This window comes from Spinacia oleracea, chromosome 4, assembly GCF_020520425.1.
Source record: "Spinacia oleracea cultivar Varoflay chromosome 4, BTI_SOV_V1, whole genome shotgun sequence".
Classification (NCBI taxonomy): Eukaryota; Viridiplantae; Streptophyta; class Magnoliopsida; order Caryophyllales; family Amaranthaceae; genus Spinacia; species Spinacia oleracea.
Window position 1 is genome coordinate 138,465,013 of NC_079490.1, and position 15,678 is coordinate 138,480,690.

Consider the following 15,678-nt stretch of genomic DNA (forward strand, 5'->3'; position numbering starts at 1 on the left):
AATTCCGGAAACGGAAATATTAAATATTTGTTCGAAACGGAAATTAATTCCGGAATCGGAAATATTGAATATTGTTCGTATCGGAAATAGATTCCGGAAATGGAAATTTAATCGGAAGCGTATCGTACGAATTAGCATCGGACGAGGCCTGCCGGACGAAGGCCCAGCACGAAGCCAGGCCGTCGCCCAGCAAGCACGCACGCCACAGCCCAGCGCGCACAAGGCCACGCATGCGTGGGCCGCGCTGCGTGGGCTGCTGCTCGCATGCGTGGGCAGCCCTTGTGGCTGCCGTGTGTGTGTGAGTTTGAGCTCATGCGAGATTCCTGAATCTGCAAGAGTCAGTGTATGATTAAATGTCTATTCCTATTGGATAAATTGATTAAGTAGAATTCATGTAGAATTCTAATTCCAATTAATTCGCATCCTACTAGGATTACGATTCCTTTTCCATAACTCTATAAATAAAGGCCTAGGGGTCATAATTTATATACAAGTTTCAAAGTATTCAAAAGTGAGTTTTTTGAGAGAAAATCAAACACACATCTTGCTCAAAAGTGCCGAAATTTTCTAGTACCTTAAGGGCGATTCTAGTTGGTCAATCTTAAGGCGGATCCGGACGTGCTGTGGACTATCTACGGAGGGACGACACTTGGAGTCCTAAAAGACTTGTTCTTGTTCGGTTCGGGCGCAGCTAGGGAGGGCACGCAACAAAGAGTATGCATCTAACTATGCTAAATGATTATGTGTAAATAATATGTTTCCTGGGTTAATGGTTGTTTCCGCATGATCTATGTAATGTCATATGTATCATAACCTAACAATAGTTTCTATAATTTACTTTTTTTTGTCTGCAAGAATGAATATATAGTAGTAATTGTTTTACAATTAAAATTACTTTTCTATATGATATAGTTACTCTTTGGATAGAATAGTTATTCTTATCATTATTATGTTCATAGTTATTATTCTGGAGATATAGTTACTTTGCAGAACCTACAGTTTCTATAATTTACTCACTGTTAAAATTACCTAATTACCCTGGTCCATGGTAATCTTATGGTGGACCGGGTCCATGCAAGTGGAATTGTAAAAACATAGCTGCCACATATCGCTCTCATGTTAAAGAAATTCTGCTCCTTTTTCCTGCCCTAATTAAAGAAATTAACTTTATGTAATTTTTACTATTTTATTAAAATACTATCTTTTATAGTATGTAATATGATTAATTTATAAATAATGTATCCTATTAGTTTATTACTTCGTATAATATACAAGATTGACATACGTCTATACTATATTTTATAATATATGGAAATCTCGATGAGAATATTAACATCGTTAATATTTAGATATATGAGTGTTTTATTACCAACAAACAAGTAAAATATTTTGTGGCAAATGTAAAGATATCCGTGCAATTAAAAAATTATCTAAAATATTCAATGTGAAAATATTGAGCGCTAGAATGATTAAAGGTCGTACTAACTTAAGATTTTACCTTTTAAAGTTTGTACATATTCGTGATACTCCGTATAAGATATCTTAAGATTTACCTTTTAAAGTTTGCACATTGTTTGAGGTAAGGTTACCTTGGAAAGTTACCTTTTAAAGTTTTCTACTTCGGCCAAAGTGATTATACTTAAGTTAGACGAATAATTCCAAATTGATTGGCATATGTATAGTAATACTATAGGCTTTTCACGTCGCTAATATGGAATTAATACCTAAGAATACTATTATACATTGGTAATATCGTTATTATCATAGAGGTACACGTTACTATCATATATATATATATATATATATATATAGGGGAGGGATCATGTGAAAATAGGTCCCTATGTGAGTATATTACTATATATGAGAATGAATCTAATCCGTAGGATTAGATACGATCTAATGGTTAGGATTAAATGATGAAACAATCATCCATCTTTCCTAAATAAAAACCACGTTTCTTTCATAAACCCCAACCACTTTCTCTCTCTAAACCTCCCTTTTCACTTTCTCCCTCTCGCGACTCCCTGTTCTCTCTCACCGTTTTCTCTCTCCTCTCGACAAAACCACCATCGAAGCTCAAAGAACCGCTGATCAACCTCCTTCATCGCCGGTGTATTGTTGATTTAAGGTAAATTCAATCTCAATTGTTCTATATTTCTTCTCTCCTTAAACAAATTTCCCTAATTTTAACCTAATTTGTTCAATTGAGGATGACTGGAGCACAAAAAAATAATATAAACGACGAAGATAAGAAAAATACACAAACTGTTAACCTAATTTTAAACTTCTTTCTTTGTTTTCATACATTATTGAAGTTAATTTTTGTTAAATTTTGATTTTCAGCAAAAAAAAAAAGCACGACAAACTAGCAAACAATCCAGAGAATCCACAAGAGTAAGTATTCGGTGCTTAATTTTAGTGAAACTTATTTATTAATTTTCGAAATTTTTGTTATTATTTTCGAAATATTTCGAAATTGATTTTGTAATTATTTGGTCTGTGAAATTGTGGATGTTTCTAACGATTTTGTGAATTTTTATGTTCCATATATTTAATGTTTGTTGCAATTGAGGATGTTCTGAATTTTATGAACTTTTAGTATTTTTTTATAAGAATTTAATTTCTGGTTTTGAATTAATTTGAGAATTTCAAAATATTTTGTTATTTTTTATATTTTATGATGTTCTAAAAGTAATAGTTATATGTTCTGAATTTTTAAACAGAGAAAATGAGAATAAACACGCCAAAGCAACGTAGCCAATCGTCCGCCATCACTTATGAACGCAATAATGAACAATTTAGAGTAATATTTTATACTCTCAATACTTCAGAACATGAAGGTTAAGAATTTAGAACATCATAGCTCACTATGTAGAACATCATAACTCACTGTGTAGTGTAAGGTTATGATACATATGACAATTCATAAATCATGCGGAAAAACCATAAACCCAGGAAAACATATTATTTACACATAATCATTTAGCATAGAATAGATGCATACTCTTTGTTTCGTGCCTTCCCTAGCTGCGCCCGAACCGAACAAGAACAAGTCTTTAGGACTCCAAGTGTCGTCCCTCCGTAGATAGTCCACAGCACGTCCGGATCCGCCTTAAGATTGACCAACTAGAATCGCCCTTAAGGTACTATTATTTTCGGCACTTTATAGGCAAATGTGTGACTGAATTTTTTCTCTCAAAAAACTCACTTTGAATACTTTGAAACTTGTGTTATAAATTGTGAGCCCTAGCCTCATATTTATAGCGGTATGGAAAGGGAATCGAAATCCTATTCAGATACAAATTAATCAAACCTAGAATCCTACAAGAACTCTAATTTAATTAATTTATCAAATAGAATTAGGAATTTAATCATTAACCGAACTCTGCATGTTTTAGGAAACGTGCACGAACACAAACACTTGCACACACACGCACGACAGCCACGATGGGCCTCATGCGTGCGCGCGAGCAGCAGCCCACTCAGCGCCCGCGCGCGCTGCGCGCTGCGCGTGCTGTGCGCGCTGTGCGCGCTGCGCGCTGCGCGCAGCCTGCTGGGCCTGGCCTTGCGCTGGGCCTGGCGTGGCTGTTTGTGCGGCGCGCTTGGCTTGCTGGGCGATGGCCTGGCTTCGTGCTGGGCCTCGTCCGGCAGGCCTCGTCCGATGCTTATTCGTACGATGCGCTTCCGATTAAATTTTCCGATTCCGGAATTCATTTCCGATACGAACAATATTTAATATTTCCGATTCCGGAATTAATTTCCGTTTCGAACAAATATTTAATATTTCCGTTTCCGGAATTATTTTCCGATTCCGGTAATATTTCCGATTCTGACAATATTTCCGTTTCCGGCAATATTTCCGATTCTGGCAATATTTCCATTTCCGATAATATTTTCCGATACGTACCATGTTTCCGTTTCCGGCAACATCTACGACTTGGATAATATTTATATTTCCGATACGATCCATATTTCCGTTTCCGGCAATATCATCGTTTCCGGAGTATTCATTTCTTGCCTGTGACGATCTTAGCTCCCACTGAAACCAAGATCCGTCGGTTCCGAATATTCATAGATAGAGTATCTAATGCCATTAGATACTTGATCCGTTTACGTACTATTTGTGTGACCCTACGGGTTCAGTCAAGAGTAAGCTGTGGATTAATATCATTAATTCCACTTGAACTGAAGCGGCCTCTAGCTAGGCATTCAGCTCACTTGATCTCACTGAATTATTAACTTGTTAATTAATACTGAACCGCATTTATTAGACTTAACATAGAATGCATACTTGGACCAAGGGCATTATTTCCTTCAGTCTCCCACTTGTCCTTAGGGACAAGTGTGCATTTCCTAATTCCTTTGTCGCTCGATGCTTCCTCTTGAACATAAGGTAAGAGTTGTCATCCTTATTATGTCCAGAGGTGTTCCTCGGTTTCAGAGTTCAACTGATCAAATAAACAGATAATCATAGCCTATGATTCATCCGAGCACGGCCATGCATTTCACAGTTTCTAGCTCTCCGAGTGGCCTTGTACAACTTTTAAGCATCTCATCCCGATTTATGGGAGGACAATCCCAATCTTGCGATCTTGAGATTAGACTTCGTTTGATAGGTGATTACCTGAGCGTTGCCTTTATAGCCTCCTTTTACGGTGCGACGGTTGGTCAACGTCAAAGCAACCAGTTCTCAAACAAGTAATCTCAAATCACTCAGGTATTGAGGATTTAGTGTCTAATAATTTTAATGAAATTTACTTATGACAGACTTTCATCTCTTACAGTAAAGTTTCATAGGTCTTGTCCGATACTAGTCTTCCCAAAGTAAGTATCTATGCAAATGATTATGACATTGCCATGTCCACATAGTTCAAGAAACAGAACTACTAGTCATCTTGCATTCTAATCGTCTAACGTTTTCTATGCGTCCAATTTTATAGAAAACTCCGATTAGGGACCATTTTCAACCTTTGACATTCAAGTTCACTTGATAGACATTTCTTAGTCACAGGACTGGTCCTGACAGTCTATCTTGAATATATCGTCAAATTGAAGGGACTCATCATTTAATAAACCACAAATTAAATGAAAAAATGAATTCATTTCATTTATTGTGAATGATTAACCAATAATGTTTTACAAAGATTTAAACTCTAAAACTTTAAAACATTAAACAGAGACATCAAAGCCATTCTCCAATATGCTTGATTCCCATAGCTGCAGTGTGCGAGTTGTGCTTCGCTTGCGGCAGAGGTTTAGTTAATGGATCTGATATGTTGTCATCAATTCCAATTTTGCTTATCTCGACTTCTTTTCTTTCAACGAACTCTCGTAGAAGGTGAAATCTACGAAGTACATGCTTGACTCTCTGGTGGTGTCTAGGCTCTTTTGCCTGTGCAATAGCTCCGTTATTATCACAATACAGGGCTATTGGTCCTTTAATGGAGGGGACTACACCAAGTTCTCCTATGAACTTCCTTAGCCATATAGCTTCCTTTGCTGCTTCATGTGCAGCAATGTACTCCGCTTCAGTTGTAGAATCCGCAATGGTGCTTTGCTTAGCACTTTTCCAGCTTACTGCTCCTCCGTTGAGGCAGAAGACAAACCCAGACTGTGATCTGAAATCATCTTTGTCGGTTTGGAAACTTGCGTCCGTATAGCCTTTAACAATTAATTCATCATCTCCACCATAGACCAGGAAGTCATCTTTGTGCCTTTTCAGGTACTTCAGAATATTCTTGGCAGCAGTCCAATGCGCCTCTCCTGGGTCTGACTGGTATCTGCTCGTAGCACTGAGTGCGTACGCAACATCCGGGCGTGTACATATCATAGCATACATTATTGAACCAATCAATGATGCATATGGAATCCCATTCATTCGTCTACGCTCATCAAGTGTTTTTGGGCACTGAGTCTTGCTTAGAGTCATTCCATGAGACATGGGTAGGTAGCCTCGCTTGGAGTCCGCCATCTTGAACCTATCAAGCACCTTATTGATATAAGTGCTTTGACTAAGTCCAATCATCTTTTTAGATCTATCTCTGTAAATCTTGATGCCCAATATGTACTGTGCTTCTCCTAGATCCTTCATCGAAAAACATTTCCCAAGCCAAATCTTGACAGAGTTCAACATAGGAATGTCATTTCCGATAAGCAATATGTCGTCGACATATAATACTAGGAAAGCAATTTTGCTCCCACTGACCTTCTTGTATACACAAGATTCGTCCGCGTTCTTGATGAAACCAAAGTCACTGACTGCTTCATCAAAACGTATATTCCAGCTCCTGGATGCCTGCTTCAATCCGTAGATTGATTTCTTTAGCTTGCACACCTTTTTAGCATTCTTTGGATCCTCAAAACCTTCAGGCTGTGTCATAAACACAGTTTCTGTTAAAACGCCGTTTAAGAAAGCAGTTTTGACATCCATCTGCCATATTTCGTAATCGTAATATGCAGCGATTGCTAACATTATTCGAATAGACTTTAGCATTGCAACTGGTGAAAAGGTTTCATCGTAATCCACACCGTGGACTTGCCTGTAACCTTTTGCAACCAATCTAGCTTTGAAAACTTCAAGTTTCCCATCCTTGTCCTTTTTCAGTTTGAAAACCCATTTGCTTCCAATGGCTTGGTAGCCATCTGGCAAATCGACCAAATCCCATACTTGGTTTTCAGACATGGAGTCTAATTCAGATTGCATGGCTTCTTGCCATTGCTTGGAGCTAGGGCTCGTCATAGCTTGCTTGTAAGTCGCAGGTTCATCACTTTCAAGTAATAGAACGTCATAGCTCTCGTTCGTCAAAATACCTAAGTACCTTTCCGGTTGAGATCTATATCTTTGCGATCTACGCGGGGTAACATTTCTAGATTGACCATGATTCTCACCAGATTCTTCTAAAGATCTCTGAGTTTCATCTTGAATGTCATCTTGAGCATTCTCTAGAGTTTGTTGTTCGACTCGAATTTCTTCGAGGTCTACTTTTCTCCCACTTGTCATTTTGGAAATGTGATCCTTCTCCAAAAAGACACCATCTCGAGCAACAAACACTTTGTTCTCAGATGTATTGTAGAAGTAATACCCCTTTGTTTCCTTTGGATAGCCCACAAGGATACATTTGTCAGATTTTGGATGAAGTTTGTCTGAAATTAATCGTTTGACGTATACTTCACATCCCCAAATCTTAAGAAAAGACACATTTGGAGGCTTTCCAAACCATAATTCGTATGGAGTCTTTTCGACAGCTTTAGACGGAGCTCTATTTATAGTGAGTGCAGCTGTATTTAGTGCATGTCCCCAAAATTCTAATGGAAGTTCGGCCTGACCCATCATTGACCTGACCATGTCTAGCAAGGTTCTGTTCCTCCGTTCTGACACACCGTTCCATTGTGGTGTTCCAGGAGGAGTCAATTCTGATAGAATTCCACATTCTTTCAGATGGTCATCAAATTCATAGCTCAGATATTCACCGCCTCTATCAGACCGCAGTGCCTTAATCTTCTTGCCTAATTGATTCTCTACTTCACTCTGAAATTCCTTGAATTTGTCAAAGGATTCAGACTTATGCTTCATTAGGTAGACATAACCATACCTACTGAAGTCATTAGTGAAAGTGATAAAGTAGCTGAAACCACCTCTAGCATTTGTACTCATTGGTCCACATACATCTGTATGGATTAAACCCAATAGTTCATTTGCTCTTTCTCCAACTTTAGAGAAAGGTTGCTTTGTCATTTTGCCAAGTAAACATGATTCGCATTTACCATAATCCTCTAAGTTAAATGGTTCTAGAATTCCTTCCCTTTGAAGTCTTTCTAAGCGTTTCAAGTTTATATGGCCTAATCGACAATGCCACAGATAGGTGAGATCTGAATCATCCTTTTTGGCCTTTTTGGTATTTATGTTATATACTTGTTTGTCGTGATCTAATAAATAAAGTCCATTGACTAATCTAGCAGATCCATAAAACATCTCTTTAAAATAAAACGAACAACTATTGTCTTTTATTATAAAGGAAAATCCCTTAGCATCTAAGCAAGAAACTGAAATGATGTTTTTAGTAAGACTTGGAACATGGAAACATTCTTCCAGTTCCAAAACTAGCCCGGAGGGCAACGACAAATAGTAAGTTCCTACAGCTAATGCAGCAATCCGTGCTCCATTTCCCACTCGTAGGTCGACTTCACCCTTGCTTAACTTTCTACTTCTTCTTAGTCCATGTGGATTGGAACATAAGTGTGAGCCACAACCTGTATCTAATACCCAAGAAGTTGAATTAGCAAGTATACAGTCTATAACGAAAATACCTGAAGATGGAACGACTGTTCCGTTCTTCTGATCTTCCTTTAGCTTCAAGCAATCTCTCTTCCAATGCCCCTTCTTCTTGCAGTAGAAGCATTCGGATTCAGAAGTGGGTTGACTGACCTTCCTCTTTGCAGATTTGGCGCCAGTTTGCTTAGTTGGGCTGGCCTTGTTGCCACCTTTCTTAGCATTCCTCTTCTTTCCAGATTTCTTGAACTTGCCCCCACGCACCATAAGCACATCCTGCTTATCACTTTTGAGCGTCTTTTCAGCGGTCTTCAGCATACCGTGAAGCTCAGTGAGCGTTTTGTCCAGACTATTCATACTGTAGTTCAGTTTGAACTGATCATACCCGCTATGAAGAGAATGGAGGATGGTGTCTATAGCCATTTCCTGAGAAAATTGCTGATCCAGCCGACTCATATTCTCAATGAGTCCAATCATTTTGAGAACATGTGGACTTACGGGCTCGCCTTTCTTAAGCTTGGTCTCAAGAATTTGCCTATGAGTCTCGAATCTTTCGACTCGAGCCAGATCTTGGAACATGTTCTTCAACTCACTGATGATTGTGAAAGCATCTGAGTTGATGAACGTTTTCTGCAGATCCGCACTCATGGTGGCGAGCATTAGACATTTCACATCCTTGTTGGCATCAATCCAACGATTGAGGGCTGCCTGAGTGACCCCGTCGCCTGCAGCTTCGGGCATCGCCTCATCTAGGACATACTCCTTTTCTTCCTGCATAAGAACTATTTGCAAGTTCCTTTGCCAGTCAAGGAAGTTTTTCCCGTTCAACTTCTCCTTTTCGAGAATTGATCGAATGTTGAATGAATTGTTGTTTGCCATATTAAAAACTACAATTGAAAAGAATAAACAAATAAATAACCATTCACAGTTTCTCTTAATAAACTTAAATTCTAGCATACATGCATAATTCAATGTTTATTAAGCATTTTATTCAAGTTATGTGTTCCGGCAGGTGTGAATAAAATGATTCCAAGATCCTAAAATCATTGAAGAACTAAGCACAGTTTGTCGACTTAATCCTAGAACATCTTAGGTAAGCAAAAGCCTTTTGCTAATAGTCTAGAAACTATTCTTGGTTGATAGGTACGTCTAAGAACTTATTAGGTAAACCTATCGATTTTGCCACGACATAAAAGGACTCCTTACTTATATCGTTGAGTTTCACCAAAACTAACATGTACTCACAATTATTTGTGTACCTTGCCCCTTTAGGACCAATAAGTAACACCTCGCTGAGCGAAAACTATTACTAGATTGATGTAAAGGATATCCAAGCAAGTGTATATTTTGGCATGGCACCTTTTAACTCAATTTTTAAGTTTGGAACTTAAGGCTCTTACTATGTTGGTTAGATTTTAAGTGAACTAAAATCCTTAATCATGCAACATAATCAAGCTTTTGATCTCATGCATTTTAAGACATATTTAAAACAATAAATAACTTAAAACATGCATAAGATATTTGTGATCTAGTATGGCCCGACTTCATCTTGAAGCTTTGACTTCAAAGTCCGTCTTGAAAATCTCCGTGGGAGGCACCATTTTCTTCAAATAGGATAAGCTATAACTAATTACAACTATTTGATGGTTCGCAGACCATATTTGAATTGAAAAATAACTTTGGTACTTTAGACCAATTACATTCAAATTAATGGTACGCAGACCATATTTTCTATCCTATTTGGGCCATACTAGTCACTTCATAACCTGTAAAACAGTACATATACAATATATACCATTCACCCATTCATTATCATGAATGGCCCACATAGCTGGTTAGTAAAACACATTATGCATCACGTAAACATTTGCAGCAATTAATCAAGGGCACCAATAATCTACCAATTATTCAGTCCTTATTAATTCTAATCAAGTTGTTTTAACCTTAAGGATTTGTAGACCTAATCAAGAGTTTATGACTAAAAAGCGCTCCCACTTAAACCAATAAATTCATATGCTTTACCAATTTTAAACATAAAAATGTATTTCTAGTCCAACCGGAAACATACAAATTTAATTAAAATTTAAAGCTCATATCAATTTATAATTGAATCCAAAAATTTAATTTAATTTCAGTCGTATTTAAATTAATTCATGATTTTAATTTTAGTAAAATAATTAGAATAAATAACATTTATTATAATTATAATATTCAAAATTAAAATCCAAGAAAATAATTCAAATTATTAATTTTAAAATTAATTAAAATTACGTGAACTGAAATTTTCAAATTAAACATTCAAAAACGATCTAATCGTAACGCAAACACCCTACGCGATGCACGCCCATGGGCCGTACGCACACAACCATTGCTGGCCATGTGCGCGCAGCCCATGCGCTCGTCGCATAGCTGCTGCTTCCCTATCGCAAGCCTCCGCACGCATTGGTGCTCGCTGCGCGCGCCAGCGCTCATCGCACGCGAGCTATCGCTCGCAGTGCGCGCGCGCGACATCGCTCGCTGGGCGCGCGACATCGCTCGCTGGGCGCGCGAGCCATCGCTCGCTGGGCGCGCGACATCGCTCGCTGGGCGCGCGACATCGCTCGCTGTGCGCGCGAGCCATCGCTCGCTGTGCGCGCGAGCCATCGCTCGCTGGGGCGCGACATCGCTCGCTGGGCGGGCGACATCGCTCGCTGTGCGCGCGAGTAATGCTGGGCGCAGCGCTCGTGGCACGCGAGCTTGCGCTCGCTGCGCGCGAGGCTGCGCGCTCTTGTGCGAGGCAGCGCGCGTTGTGGCGCAGCTCGCTTGCTGCCCACACGCGACTGCCTTGGCTCGCTCTTCGCCCATGCCCATTCGTTCATTGCTCGTGGCACACGACACAAGGCAGGGCTGCTGCCTTGTGCTCGTGCACTACGCCCTTGCTCATTGCATTCGTGCCGCACGGGCGACGAGCTCCCTTGCTCGTCGTCGCATGCCCGCATTATACAACACCCCTTAAGGGTAACACGAAGCGTCCATTGCTTCGTGCGTGCAAGTTATATGAACGAATCGCATAAAAATTTAAAATTTATATTTAAAATTAATGACAAATTAATAAATAATATTAATTTCATAATTTTAGGGCGAAAAATCGAAAATTTATTATCCAATTGATTTCCGATTGTTATGGATTCAAGTCTAGGTCATAAAAATTTAAAATTTATCGTAAATTTACAATTTTTATGGTGGTTTTTAATCATAGGTTTCTAATTAAATTACAATTAATTATGAAAATCAAATTAATTCTAAATTATTCTAATTTTCAACAAATTAATCATAATTACAAATTAGATTGCATAATTAACAAGACTAGGCATTCAAACTTGTTAAACATATGCAGTAGGTCAATCAAAAATTCAAGATTTATCAACAAGAATCGCAAATATTTAATTTAACATCTTAAATTTACGAAATTTTGCATTCGAAAAACTAAAACCTTCGAAAAGTCATAGTTAGGCTTCGAATTTGAGAATTCTGGGTTCGGCAGAAAAACACTATTTTTGTCAAAATTTTAGAATGCCTTTTACATGCGGAATTGACACAAAAATCACTCAATTCGGATGAGTAACGAAGAAACTGCCGAAAAACTGCGTACTATAATTAAATAAACGCAATTTGCAATTAATTAACAATTACGAAAATTAATCACCCCTTTTAATTCTTGCAAATTTGTAATATTTAACCATGTTCATGCAATTTAGATTATGAAAATAATAAGGGGCTCGTGATACCACTGTAAGGTTATGATACATATGACAATTCATAAATCATGCGGAAAAACCATAAACCCAGGAAAACATATTATTTACACATAATCATTTAGCATAGAATAGATGCATACTCTTTGTTGCGTGCCTTCCCTAGCTGCGCCCGAACCGAACAAGAACAAGTCTTTAGGACTCCAAGTGTCGTCCCTCCGTAGATAGTCCACAGCACGTCCGGATCCGCCTTAAGATTGACCAACTAGAATCGCCCTTAAGGTACTATTATTTTCGGCACTTTATAGGCAAATGTGTGACTGAATTTTTTCTCTCAAAAAACTCACTTTGAATACTTTGAAACTTGTGTTATAAATTGTGAGCCCTAGCCTCATATTTATAGCGGTATGGAAAGGGAATCGAAATCCTATTCAGATACAAATTAATCAAACCTAGAATCCTACAAGAACTCTAATTTAATTAATTTATCAAATAGAATTAGGAATTTAATCATTAACCGAACTCTGCATGTTTTAGGAAACGTGCACGAACACAAACACTTGCACACACACGCACGACAGCCACGATGGGCCTCATGCGTGCGCGCGAGCAGCAGCCCACTCAGCGCCCGCGCGCGCTGCGCGCTGCGCGTGCTGTGCGCGCTGTGCGCTCTGTGCGCGCTGTGCGCTGCACGTGCTGTGCGCGCTGTGCGCGCTGCGCGCTGCGCGCAGCCTGCTGGGCCTGGCCTTGCGCTGGGCCTGGCGTGGCTGTTTGTGCGGCGCGCTTGGCTTGCTGGGCGATGGCCTGGCTTCGTGCTGGGCCTCGTCCGGCAGGCCTCGTCCGATGCTTATTCGTACGATGCGCTTCCGATTAAATTTTCCGATTCCGGAATTCATTTCCGATACGAACAATATTTAATATTTCCGATTCCGGAATTAATTTCCGTTTCGAACAAATATTTAATATTTCCGTTTCCGGAATTATTTTCCGATTCCGGTAATATTTCCGATTCTGACAATATTTCCGTTTCCGGCAATATTTCCGATTCTGGCAATATTTCCATTTCCGATAATATTTTCCGATACGTACCATGTTTCCGTTTCCGGCAACATCTACGACTTGGATAATATTTATATTTCCGATACGATCCATATTTTCGTTTCCGGCAATATCATCGTTTCCGGAGTATTCATTTCTTGCCTGTGACGATCTTAGCTCCCACTGAAACCAAGATCCGTCGGTTCCGAATATTCATAGATAGAGTATCTAATGCCATTAGATACTTGATCCGTTTACGTACTATTTGTGTGACCCTACGGGTTCAGTCAAGAGTAAGCTGTGGATTAATATCATTAATTCCACTTGAACTGAAGCGGCCTCTAGCTAGGCATTCAGCTCACTTGATCTCACTGAATTATTAACTTGTTAATTAATACTGAACCGCATTTATTAGACTTAACATAGAATGCATACTTGGACCAAGGGCATTATTTCCTTCATGTAGAGCATCATATCTCGCTGTGTAGAACATCATAATTGCATATGTTCTAATTATAAGTACACATGTTTTGAATTTGATGAGATTACTTCTATAGGCTTCTGCATCTATGTTTTTAGTGACATTTTCTGAAGACTAATGTGGGTACAAAGATGTAGGCTCATGTTTTATGCTTATAGTGCATTTGTTATTGACCAGTCTATATTAGTGGTTATATTTTTTGTTAGAACATATAGCTCAACTGATTAGAACATGTAGCTCAACTGACTAGAACATGTAGCTTAACTGATTAGAACATATAGCTCAACTGATTAGAACATGTAGCTTAACTTATTAGAACATGTAGCTTAACTGATTAGAACATATATGAATAATGATTAGAACATATAGCTCAACTGATTAGAACATGTAGAACATATAGCTCAACTGATTAGAACATGTAGTTTAACTATTTAGAACATGTAGCTCAACTGATTAGAACATGTAGCTTAACTGATTAGAACATATAGGAATAATGTACAAAACATATAGCTTATCTTGTTAGAACATATAGCTTATCTGTACAGAACATACAGGAATAATGTACAGAACATATAGCTTATATTGTTCACGGTTTAGAACAAATATATTTAGTACGTGGCTCATAGAGTCTATCGATTTTTTGGATCTAGGCAATGGTTAATACTAGTTGTGGCTCATGTTCTGACTTTACTAACCATCAATTCAATGTGGTCCACTTATGAGATATGTGTAAGCTCTTGTTCCTCTCTCCACTTATATGCGAATCATTCAAATAAAATCTTTCATATCTTTTTTGACTACACGTACCATATGGTAGAGCAGGGGAAGTTTTGAGGGTAGGGTTGGGATAGGAGTAGAGGTTGGGAATAATGAAAAGAGACTCGATGTTTTATATAACAAATATATACGGATCTTAGTTTCGTTATTTAGTTTGTTCATAAACTATGTGAAGAGTTTTCAACATGCCATATTTTAAAGCACGGCAGAATATAGAGAAGGTGCATCAAAATATATATTGGTAGAATATATTGGGTAGAGTAGAAGGATAATTTTTTTTAGTCTATTGCCTTTCTTACTTGTGTGTACATTGCTTTGCAGAACATATAGCTTAAATGCTTAGAACATGTAGCTTAAATGCTTAGAACATATAAGAATAATGTATAGAACATATAGCTTCACTTGTTAGAACATATAAATTCAATTGTTAGAACATATAATTTCTCTTGTTAGAACATTAAGTTTCACCTCATAATTTTTTACTACGTATTACTAGTTTATAAAGACATAAAACATCAGCGCCGGAGTCCATTTGTAGTCCAATTGTCGAAAATACACTTTTAGGTGACATCCTTTCAAATATTGCTTGATATTTCATCATCTCAATTCTTTAGAACATGAAGCCTCACTTTTAAGAACATTAAGTTTCACCTTTTAGAACATAATTTATATTGTTCCTTCCTGTAGAGAAGCTATTATTTATGGATATTTTATGTTCTAAATTTCATAACAAGATGTTCTGAAACTAGAAAGGTATGTTCCAATGTTCTCTTCTTGTATCTAACATGTTCCTGAATGTGATTTGGGTCTGATTTTTGGCCTATTTTTATGACAATCCGGGTCATGTTAGGTATGATGTGTTTTCATGGGAAACATTATGGGGTAGTATAGTTGTTGTAGAGATTGGTTTTTGTCTTAAGTGGTTGCATAGCTGCTTGTGCACGCTATTTCTTTTGCAGGGAGGGTTGTTGCGGGTCAGTCTGGGGTGGGCAGTGGTTCTGCTATGTTTGGTTGCTGCTAGAAGTTTTGCGTGTGTGGTGTTAATACAAGTGATGGTCGTAAATGCTTGATGTTTTGGGACAATGCCTATTAGCTCAATTGGTAGAGCTTTGTGCGATAGCACAATGATGTAGGTTCGAATCCTACATAGGCAACTCTTTGCATTCCATTTATGATATCAATTCTCCTATTTGATGATTCTTTACTTTTAAATCCTATTTACTTTTGAATCTGTTCAACTTACTTTAGAATATATGTATAAAATTCAGAATATATGTATAAATTTGTAGAACGTTAGCCTTAATTTTTAGAACATGAAATCTAACACTTGAACTGAAGGCAACAATTTGTGGAGAAACTAGCCAAGGAACAGGGAAGCA

At 38.1% G+C, this 15,678-nt stretch overlaps 1 long non-coding RNA gene across 1 annotated transcript; it reads left to right on the forward strand.

Moving 5' to 3' along the window:
• Positions 1–1,830: 1,830 nt before the first annotated feature.
• Positions 1,831–15,364, forward strand: LOC130460144 (uncharacterized). The gene is made up of 3 exons (XR_008920089.1): positions 1,831–2,128; positions 2,344–2,394; positions 15,231–15,364. It is a non-coding gene; the product is annotated as an uncharacterized lncRNA (long non-coding RNA).
• The last annotated feature ends 314 nt before the right edge of the window (positions 15,365–15,678 follow it).